Source organism: Melopsittacus undulatus, chromosome 2, assembly GCF_012275295.1.
Source record: "Melopsittacus undulatus isolate bMelUnd1 chromosome 2, bMelUnd1.mat.Z, whole genome shotgun sequence".
Classification (NCBI taxonomy): Eukaryota; Metazoa; Chordata; class Aves; order Psittaciformes; family Psittaculidae; genus Melopsittacus; species Melopsittacus undulatus.
In genome coordinates, this window is record NC_047528.1 from 82,508,166 (window position 1) to 82,519,540 (window position 11,375).

The window sequence follows — 11,375 nt, forward strand, 5'->3', positions numbered from 1 at the left end:
ATGAGTACTTATTCCCCCTTTATGCTTTTTTCATTTATTTTTTAATATTTACTTTATTTTGTATAGATAATTGAATTTTGTCATTAATGAAAAAATATGCATCTTTTAAGAACTAGGTTTGCCTTCCTATGAATCCAGCGTGGATCTGCAATTGAAACACAGGGTCTTGAACAGGGCTGTGAAATACCGCTATTCACATGCTTGTGAGCCTACATGTTAACTGCCAGAGACATCACAGTGTCATTTGGAGTAATACGTACATAACTGAAAATTAAATTCTCAGGTATTTCTGGTATCTACAGAAGTGAAAATAAAGTTGTTGTTTGTAAGTAAAGAGTTGTTTTATTTTAAATGGAGGACTATATACAAGGTCTTCTGTTAAAAACCTGCCAAGAATTGTAAAAGAAACAGTGATAATCATATACTACAAAAGGTGATGCTGAGAATAAGAGAAAGAGGCACTACAATGCAAGGTAGATCTTTACTGGCAGTTTACATTTTCAAAATCCCTCCAAAAGTTCTGGGAAACATCCTCACCTGAAATAGACTCATGGATTACAGAGGTTAGTTTCAAACCTCAGTGAGAGCAATTGTTAAACTCAAATGAAGAGTAAGAATATTTTTCAGCAGAAGAGGAACTACAGTACTGAGATTAATGCTAACAGAGATAAAACAGTAACATAAAATTGATATCTAAATGCATTGTTTTGAGATTGAAAGAGCCTCAAGAAAATCAGTCGGAGACCTTTGAAGTGTTTTACTTTCCAGTTGCATTCAGAATGGGTTTGTTCTTTTATGTCAATATTAATACTACAAAATCAAATAACTATTCTTCTAGACTATGAACGCTGATGAACCTTAACCTATTTAGTATGTTTTCCATACTTACATTGCAGAGGAATATGCACTGAGAAAGGTAAAGGACAAAGCCTGTGCCCTTTATGTTTACTTTATACAGAATTTTCATTTCTGTCTTGAGAATTACGTGTTGTCTATCATCATACTTAGCATTGGCTCTGGTGGAGACAGCTGTCAGAAGCAACATAGCCCAAATACTTGATGTGGAAATATACTGTGGCTTCTCTGTCATCAGCACTGGATATGCTGCCAACAATAACCACAAAGTTTTCTGTTATCCAGCATGTATCATCCTGCATCCCATAGTAGCACCACATGTATTGGAGAGCATGGAAAGAATACAAAAACACTAAAGGAAGAATATAGTATGAAAGATGATGCAAGAAAAAGAGAAGATCCTCCCATGCTGGTTGATATCCCATCCCACACATAACAAGTTCCTTGTTGTCTCCATCAGGCTTTTCTTGGACCCAGTTTCTGGCCATAGACATATAAGCCACATAAACAGTGCTGAGCTACCCTGTCTGAACTCCTCCATGCAGTGCTAGCTGAGCCACCTCTACATTACAGTAACAGGTGATTTTCTCCAAGTTAACATCCAAAGCCACCAATGATATGTTCTACTCAGAAACAGCATTTCATGTTACATTATCATGTGCATATTATTTTTATGCCTTCTGAGGGGTGTAGATTTTGCTTTTGATGTCCTACTTGGTGTCATATATCTAAGAAGTCATTCTCATTGTGGAAAGTTAGTTTTAAATTTAAGGAGTGTGTATTTGTTTGGGTATACGCATTGATGTCCACCAAAAGCCACTCTATACATTCCCCTCAACTAGACAGGGGAGAGAAAATATGATGAAAGACTCAGGTGTCTAGATAAGGAGAGAGAGAGATCATTCATTAATTACTGTCAAACCAGAGTAGAATAATGAGAATTTAAGACATAAATCTTAAAACATCTTCCCCAACACCCATCCCTTCTTCCCTCAACTCCTAATTTTCTCTTCTTCTTCCCTGCAAGCAGCACAGGAGGATGGGGGGAATAGCAGTTCTGGTCAGTTCATCACACATTGTCACTCCTTCTGCAGGGGAGGACTCCTCACACACCTCCGTTGTTCCATGTGGGTTCCTCTCTCCACAGGACCACAGGTCCTACCAGGACCCTGCTTCAGTTTGGCCTTCCCAGGGGGTGACAGACTCCTTCAGGCATCCCTTTGCTCCACCCTGGGGTCTACTGTGGGCTGCAAGGGGACAGCCTTCCTCACCATGGTCTGCACCACAAGCTGCAGGGGAATCTCTTCACTCTGGCGCCTGGAGCACCTCTTCCCCTCCTACTGCACTGACCTAAGTGTCTGCAGAGCTGTTGCTCTCACAGATTCTCACTTCTCTCTCCTGGCTGTAGTTTCTTGTGTGCAGTAACATTCACAGAATCATAGAATAGTTAAGATTGGAAAGGACCTTAAGATCCTCTAGTTCCAAGCCCCTGCCATGGGCAGGGATGGCACACACTAAACCATATCACCCAAAATGCTGTCCAACCTGCCCTTGAACACTGCCAGGATTTACCACCTCTTTGGGCAATCTGTTCCAGTGCGTCACCACCCTCATAGTAAAGAACTTCTTCCTTATACCTAACCTGAACGTCACCTTTTTCAGTTTAAACCCATTCCCTTGTTCTATCACTACAGTCCCTGATGAAGAGTCACCCTCAACCGTCCTTGTAGGCCCCCTTCAAATATTGGAAGGCTGTTATACTCCCCTTCTTAAATATGTTACCCTAGAGGTGCTACCACTGTCACTGATGGGCTTGGCCTTGGCCTTAGCCAGCAGCAGGTCCTTCTTGGATCCACCTGGCACTGGCTCTGTCAGACATGGAAAGTTTCTGGCAGCTTCTCACAGAAGCCACCCCTGTAGACCCTATGCTACCAAAACCTTACACAAACCCCATACAGGTGTTTGAAAGCAGAGTCTAATTATAATTTTTAAGTAATGGTGAAGAACAGCATTTCTTCTAATGACTGAAATCATATACTTCTAAGCAAATAGTTAACTAGCAATTAATGTAATCAATAGATGCCTGGAAAAAAATCTCCTTAGGTCATAGCTAAATTAGATACAATAAAAAGATAGCTAACTAAATAAAAAGATAACTAAGCATGCATTTGCCAAAAGATTTGAGCATATTGTAAAGCAACTCTTTCAAGCTATTAAGCATATGATACCTTAAAAAAAACCTTACAAACTCTTTTCATCCATAGTAACTTCGTAGAAGTTGCCTCAGTCTCTGTGGTAAATAATTAGCATTTTTAAACTAATTAAATAAATATGCATATAATAGATTAGAACAGGTTTCAAGGACTTATTATAGGCTCTCTTTGTTGTAAATAGGATGGAATGGCTTTGAACTGATCTCCTGGGTAAATCATGCATTTTATAGCTTTTAATTAAAAATGGGAGAAATGGAAATTCTTTTAAACAAATATTTAAATGTCATTAAGGATTTGATTCAAAAGTGACAAAAGCGATCAGATTACAAAAAAAAAACCCAGAAGGATATTCCATCCTTGATTTCTGGGTTGTTTTTTTTTTTTTTTTTTGCTAAAATAAAATGACAGCTGAGGGAGGTTTCCTTCAGAGCTTGTCCTGTGGGGCTGAGAAATGAGGTCTGGCCTTCAAACTTACATGGGCCACTTTACAAAAGAACTATTTTAGTCTGAAGGATAATTAAGTAGATACTTTTAAAGATTTGTCATCTAATATGCTTTATATATCAGCAGAATCTGGAGCACAAGTGACAGTGTTACAGAAACTTTCAATGTGGAAAGAGATAGCTCTGCTCCTGGAGATATTAGGCTCTCAGATTAGGAATTTATGAAACAGTTCTTCATATTAGTCTCGATAAAAAAATATATCCACTTAGAAAGAGCAGAAAAGAGCCAAGTTTGCCTCTTGACCTGTACTTGTGTGTGACCACCATAGGAGGGAGAGATCTTCACCCTCTTCCCAGAACTAAAAATGAATTTGCAGTAGGTGTAAAGGAATTTTCCCACCCTTCCTCAAATTGGGAAATTATTTCTAGGGAAATATTTTCTCTCTTGAGATTCTTGTTATCTTAAAATACTTTGTACGATGTGGCCACTGTAAAAAAATAAATTACAAAGGTGTGGAGTAGGGGTGTAAATCTTCTCTATTAGTTATGAAAAAGATGCTATGAAAGAAGCCCAGATAGGGGCAAAGCAATTGACATCATCTACCTTGGTTTGTGCAAAGTGTTTGACACTGTCCTGAACGACATTTTTGTCTCTAAACTGGAGAGGGCCTTTTCATTATGGATCTGTAGTGATAAGACAAGAGGGAATGGGTTCATACTTAAACAGGGGAGGTTTAGGTTAGATATAAGGAAGAAGTTCTTTACTGTGACAGTGGTGAGGCACTGGAACAGGTTGCCCAAGAAGATTGTGAATGCTTCATCCCTGGTAGTGTTCAAGGGCAGGCTGGACAGAGTCTTGACTGATATCTTTTAGTGTGTGGTGTGTGTGTCCCCATAGCAGGGGGGATTAGAACTAGATGAACTTAAGGTACTTTCCAACTATTCTGTGATTCTATGAACCCTTTACATAAGAGTTTGGGTTAGGGGGTTAATTTTTGTTGTTAGTTTTTGGGTGCAGTTGTTATAATTTCCTCATCAATTCACAACCATTAATTAAGTTTTAAGGTCTTCTGTTGTTTTATGCATATTATTCTTAGACTTATTACTTGACATGTCACCCTCAAATTGTGAATCAGAACTTTTTCTTAACACAGCTAAGAGCAAAGGCACTGATGGTGATACTGCCCAGTGATGATGACACTGTCCACAAGACTGATCTAAGAGCTCCGTTACCAGACTATCCTAACGGAAAGATTTGCTTTTTAATATAATGCAATATAATCACCTTTATCTATTCTTTTATCAATTTATCTTTATTGACTAGTCATTTCTCACAGAGCATCACATTGAATGTTTTACTGAAATATTAATTGAATAGATTTATTTTATTTCAATTGTCTAGAAAACCAGAGGCCTTACCTGGATGGTGTTGCACAATGCATAGATGATTGACCCACACTACTCAATCTCTTTTTTATTTGCCTTTATAATTTTCAGTAGCCTATTCTAAAATAGTCGAAAGTCCTTCCTACTACTGAGGTCAAATAAGGGATTCTGTATTCAGCTGTAACTTCTCAATTTCTTCAATGTGGGTACCACAATGCCAATTCTTTAGCCAAGAGGTACACTTATCAACTTCATAAATATATTAACGATTCTTGCTATTTGACCTAGACTTAATGTGCAGGGTTTTTAGACCTCTGGGATGGATATCTCCAAATTGAGTTTTACTTCAGTCTTGGATTTAGTAATCCCATTTGCCTACTGTCTTTCCCATTATCTTTTGGGACAGTTGGTTAGTCAGCTTCATCAATCACACCAGAAAGAAGGCAAAGCTTTGGTTTACATTTGGATTCATGCCGACACTGCCTTTAATTTTTTTCTCCATCCTTACTGTGTAGTAGAAGCAGCGATGGAGGCAGGATGCCTTATCTTGTTCTTGTCTATTTATATGGTTATTTTTATGGCATTAGTTCATTTGCAAGTTCTAACTGAGGCTGGCTTTCGCCATTGCTAGTTTTATCTGATCATACAGACCCCTAAGTTCACTTTGCAAATATATATCTCTTTTTTCCATTCCTTAGTAAGATTTTTATTTATTCTTTTTGATGAAAGGGTTTTCTCAATGGGTCTACTGCTCTTCCGTACACTTTTTCCACACCTGTCTTCCTCACAAGTCTTCCTCACTTTTGTCACCATGAAACTAGAAAATTAAACAATGACTGGTCCCATTCTTTGGCCCTGGGGCCAACTGATGCACTGATACTATTAAACTCTCTTGACACCTGAAAAAGGTGCCTTATCCAAATTGTCTATTAGGAATTGTCACGCAGACTTGCTCATGCACTGACGAGGAGAGCCCTTGGTGGTCCAGAACAAAATCATGCCAGAGACCCTTTTGACAATGTGAGAGTGAGATAACATAGCTCCACAGGCAATGTCTAATTAACTCATGCAGATGAATCACTGTGTTCCCCAGCTTTTCCTTCACATCCAGTGCAAACAAGGACAGAAAGTAATTCTCGCAATCTTATAACGAGTTTCACACATCTTGGAGTATATCTTAGAGTTTAAACACTCAGGAAGAAATACTCTGGGATAATTTTACCATCCTTTTTAGAAAAAAAATGCCAAAAAATCATTATTTCAAAACACCTCTGTATGTATGGTCAAGTACAAAGGCCATAGTGTCTTCTCTCCCCAGATATATAGCAAGGGATTTGGAACAGCCTAGACCACCCTTGGCACTCTCTTCTTTGTAGAAGCAGAAATAATGTATGATAAAATTTCAATATATTTTAGTCTGATGGAAAGAAATAATACTGCATGATATTTAAAACTGTGTAGAAAGTAGCTGCCTTCAGCTCAATAGTATGAATATCATTGATAGTCTGATTGCTTTTTTTTTAATTTACTGGTGGAAAAAGAAAAAATATCACTTTCAACATACATACAAATCTTTCCATAAAGGGTATTCTGAGCTCTGATTGTTATTTTCTCCACATTTTTATACCAGTAGACATAAATGAAGACTGAAGAAATAAGAAAGGTGTTTTCAGTATTTTGGCTTGCATTTTCATTCCAGCTACTGACCTAATTTAACTATAATCTTCAGCTTAACGAGAGAAAAGTGAACAGGGACATGAGTCAGCGCCTATGCTTCTCAATGTTTGCAGCATCTTCTGATGTGAAATATCAGACCTTGACAGGTTACCGATTAACTGAAACCACAATATAATATAAGCACTATTTTCAAATGTTCTTTCCATGGGTTTGAAAGAACAGCCAACTACAAGCAAAAAGAGTAGAAATCAAAGCATAAGATTTATTATATGACATATAAAAATGAGACTCAGATAATTCACAAATTGAAACAAAAATACATTATTTGTGGAGTAAGATGAGAAAAAGAGAGAAAAAGCTGGTACATGCCAGTAAATCTTGCATATGTATTTGAAACAAGTCAGTGGTCAGTATTTTTGTTTTGATTGGTTTTTTTTCTGGGGGGTGGGTTTTTTTGGTTTTTTTGTTTTTTTTTTTTTTTTTTTTGGAGTTCTATCCAACAGGCTTTTCCAAGATATGACTTAGGTCACACTATTGCATTCTGCTGAAAATAATTTCTCCTGAAAGAAAAGTTCCTGTTCTGAATTAGCATATGAAGAATTTCCAAAGAATGAAGCAATCACTTTGGTTTGCTTTTATAATCATAGAATCATAGAATAGTTAGGTTGGAAAGGACCTTAAGATCATCCAGTTCCAACCCCCATGCCATGGGCAGGGACACCTCACACTAAACTATGTCTCCCAAGGCTCTGTCCAACTTGCTCTTGACCACTGCCAGGGATGGAGCATTCACAACTCTCTTGCGCAACCTGTTCCAGTGCCTCACCACCCTCACAATAAAGAACTTCTTCCATATATCTAGACTAAACCTCCCCTGTTTAAGCTTGAACCCATTCCCCCTTGTCCTACCACTGCAGTCATTAATGAAGAGCCCCTCCCCAGCATCCTTGTAGGCCCCTTTCAGATAAAGCTAATATGAGGTCTCCACACAGCCTTTTCTTCCTCAAGCTGAACAGCCCCAACTTTCTCAGCCTGTCTTCATATGAGAGGTGCTCCGGCCCCCTGATTATTCTCGTGGCCCTCCTCTGGACTTGCTCGAACAGCTCCATGCCTTTTTTATGTTGAAGATACCAGAACTGTACACAGTACTGCAAGTGGGGTCTCACGAGAACAGAGGGGCAGGATCACCTCCTTTGACCTGCTGGTCAAACTCCTTTTGATGTAGACTAGGATATGGTTGGCTTTCTGGGCTGCGAGTGCACACTGCTGGCTCATGTTCATTTTCTCATTGACTAACACCCCCATGTCCTTTTTACACAGCCGCTCTGAATTTCCTTTTTGCACAACCTGTAGCTGTGCCTCGGATTGCTCCGACCCAGGTGTAGGACCTCGCACTTGGTTTGGTTGAACTTTATGAGATTGGCATGGGCCCACCACACAAGCGTGTCAAGGTCCCTCTGGATTGCACTTCCCTCCAGCGTATCAACCAAACCACACAGACTGGTGTCATCAGCAAACTTGCTGAGGGTGCACTCGATCCCACTGTCCATGTCACAAACAAAGATGTTGAACAAGACCAGTCCCAACACTGATCCCTGAGGGACACCAGTTGTTACTGGTCTCCAACTGGAAATTGAGCCGTTGACCACAAGTCTCTGCATGCAAACATCCAGCCAACTCTATCCACTGAGTGGGCCATCCATCATATCTATGCCTCTCCAGTTTAAAAGACAGGGATGTTGCACAAAACAGTGTCAAACACTATGCCCAAGTCCAGGTAGATTGTGTCAACTGCTCCACACTTGTCCATCACTTTTGTAGCCCCATCATAGTAGGTCAGACAGGATTTCCCCTTGGTGAAGACATGCCGGCTGTCACCAACCACCTTTTGACTTTCATATGCCTTAGGGTGCTTTCCAGGAGAATATGCTCCAAGATTTTGCCAGGCACAGAGGTCAGACTGACTGGTCTGTAGTGCCCTGGGTCATCCATTTTCCCCTTCTTGAAAATGTGGGTTATATTTCCCTTTTTCTAATTGTCGGGAACTTCACGTGACTGCTATGATTTTTCAAATATGATGGACAGTGGCTCTGCAACTTCATTCGCCAGCTAATTCAAGACCCCAGGATGGGTTCTATCAGGTCCCATGGATTTGTGCATGTTCAGGTTCTTAAGGTGGTGTTGAACTTGACCCTTCCTTATGGTGGACCTAAGGTCTTCACTCTCACAATCTCTGCGTCTGCCTTCCAAGACTTGGATGGTGAGATCAGAGCATCTGACAGTGAAGACTGAGGCAAAGAAGTCATTGAGAACCTCAGCCTTCTACAAATGCTATGTAGCCAGTTCTCCTGATAGCTTCCAGAGAGGGCTTATGTTTTCACTAGTCTGTTTTTTATCCGCCACATACCTATAGAATCCTTTCACATCCTTGCCAGATTCAATTCTAACTGTGCCTTAGCTTCCTAGACCTGGTCCCTAGCTTTTTAGACAACATCCCTGTATTCATCCCAGGCTGCCTGTCCTTGCTTCCTCCTTTTATAAGCCTCTTTTTTTCCCTCGAAGTTTCCTCAGCCTCTCCTTATCCATTCAAGGAGGTCTCCTGGCCCTCCTGCTGCACTTCCTTCTAGTCGGGATGCAACACTCCTGAGCTTGTAGCAGGTGATCCTTGAATATCAACCAAAAGGTTTGGCCTGCCCTGCCTTCTAGGGCTATTTCCTACGGAGCCTTACTAAGCAGGTTTCTGAAGAGGCCAAAGTCTGCTCTCTTGAAGTCCAGGGCAGTGAGCTTGCTGCATGCTCTTCTCACTGTCCTGAGGAACTCGAATTTGACCATCTCGTGATCACTACAACCAAGGCTGCCCTGGAGCATCACATTTCCAATGAGCCCTTCCCTGTTTGTGAATGCAAAGTCAAGCATGGATCCTCTCCTAGTCGGCTCCTCTATTGCTTGCAGAAGGAAGTTGTCTTCCACACAATTGAGGAACCTTCTGAATTGCTTGTGTCAGGCTGTACTGTTCCTCCAACAGATATCAGGATGGTCGAAGTCCACTATGAAGACAGGGGCCTGCAGTCATGAGCCTGTTGCTATGTCCCTTTAGAATGATTCATCTACAAAGTCTTCCTCATCGGACAGCCTGTAAGAGATCCTCATGGTAATGTCCTCATCACTGTTCTCCCTTTGACCCTGAGCCACAAACACTCTGTTAACTGCTCACCTGTCCCCAGACAGAGTTCCATACTCTTCAGCCTATCCCTAACATAAAGGGCAACATTCCCTTTCTGCCTGCCGAGCCTGTCTTTTCTAAAGAGCCTGTAATCTTCCATTCCAACATTCCAGTCATAGGAGCCATCCCATGGTGTTTCTGTGATGCCAATGACATCATATCCCTGTAGCCATGCACACAGCTCTAATTCCTTTTTTATTCCCCATACTACAGGCATTTTTATAGTGGCATCTGAGCCCCTTGCTTCTAGTTGTCCTTTTCCTCATTTGTGCTTTTTTTTCTTTTGGATTTGGTTGGGTTGTTTTTTTTTGTTATTAGTTTCCACCTTCCTGGATTCATGCCCTCCTTTTCTGTATGCGCTATGGTGGACGCGTAAGGCCCCTGCACAGTTTGTGCCTGCGAGCAGGCAATCCAACTTGTCTCAGCTTCCCTGGCATCTTGCAGCCTATTGACAGCATCCCACAGCTCAGCCCCTGCTGCAGAAAGGCCTCCACCAGGGCGCACCGAGTGCAGCCCTGCCCATTGTGTACCCTCGCCTCACGACTCCAGTGCAGGCACTTTCCTCACCCAGAGCCCCGCGCTGTAGCCTCCCCTCCCATCGGCTCTGTCTGGTGCCGGCACTGCCACCGCTGGGGCAGTCAGAAGCAAGCAGTACCCATCCCTATCGCTGCGCTCTCGTGCTGCTTGCGCCAACCTCCTCGCCACGCGCTGTTTCCCCGTGCCCTGGGGCGGGTTTTCCCCCTTCAGGGCAGAGCCGTCCCTCCTGTCACAGCCTCCTGTGAGCCCCTGCTCGCCGCAGGGGCTGTGGCTCCTGGGCAAGGCCTGGGGAGGGCTCGAGGGTCCTTGGGTGGCTCTCTCCGCTCAGAACTGAGGCTCCTGAATGTGGGGTTTCCTCTAGCTCCGGAGTTGAAGGCTCCTCTCTGGAGATACACACCTTTCTTTTCACCTTGTAGCTCTTCCACAGTAGTGGAATGTAGTGGTTTAAGCCTAGCCGGTAACACAGAACCACGCAGCTGCTCACTCCCTCCCTCTCCTCCCCTCCTTTTTTCTGCTCACTACTGGGGGGATGGGGAGGAGAATCAAAAGAATGTAATCACCACTGGTTGAGATAAGAACAGCTGAGTAACTAAGGTATAATATGGAACTACTTCTACTACTGCTAGTAAGAATAATGATAAGGGAAATAACAAGAGGAGATAATGTAAAACCAAAAGGGGAAAGGAAAACAAAACAATAAATACAAGTGATGCACAATACAATGGCTCACCACCTGCTGAGCAATACCCAGCCCAACCCAAGCAGTTATCTGTGGCTTCAGAGTAATTCACCCCTGTTTATATACCAGGCATGACGTGCTATGGCATAGAATACTGCTTTGGCTAGTTTGGGTCAGGTTTCTGTCTCCGCTTCCTTATTGCTTGTGCCCCTCCTCACTGGCAGAGCATGAGAGACTGAAAAGTCTTTGACCGGAGTAAGCATTACTTAGCAACAACTAAAAACATCAGTGTGTTATCAGCATTGTTCTCAGATTAAATTCAAAAACACAGCACTGCACCAGCTACTGGGAAGGGAAAAAAG